This window comes from Fulmarus glacialis, unplaced genomic scaffold, assembly GCF_000690835.1.
Source record: "Fulmarus glacialis isolate BGI_N327 unplaced genomic scaffold, ASM69083v1 scaffold23099, whole genome shotgun sequence".
Lineage (NCBI taxonomy): Eukaryota > Metazoa > Chordata > Aves > Procellariiformes > Procellariidae > Fulmarus > Fulmarus glacialis.
The window spans coordinates 1-499 of NW_009231702.1; positions in this window are offsets into that span (position 1 = coordinate 1).

The following is a 499-nucleotide window of genomic DNA, read 5'->3' on the forward strand; positions in this document are numbered from 1 at the left end:
CGGGGCCCCGGTGTGGGAGCGGGGCCCCCCGGGGCTTTGGCAGCCCCAAGCTTCCCCCGGGGCCTGGCGGGTTTGTTCAGCATCGGGGAGGTGGGGAACGGGCTCATCCTCACACAGCCCCTGAGCAGAGCGGTCCTGGGAGGAAACGAAACCAGCTTATGCATCTGTTTGGAGCAGAAATGCACCCACAGATGCAAGCCCAAACCCACCCACGCACGCATCAGTGCACCCACCCGGGCTTGCGCACGCATCAACACACTCGTGCACGCTCACGAGCACAGATGGGCGTGCAAGCATGCGTGCACGGTCTGTGCATGCACATGCCAACGCCCGGTTGCACACCCAGCACGCACAAACCCAGCATCGCTGTTCTCCGCTCGGGGTAAAGGCGCAGCCCACCAGGCTGCCTGCAGCTCAGGGCCAGGATGCTGCCTGCTCCTGCCTGCCCTCTCCCTGCCAGATCTCACCCGCCGGGACCGTGACACAGCTCCCCTGGGTG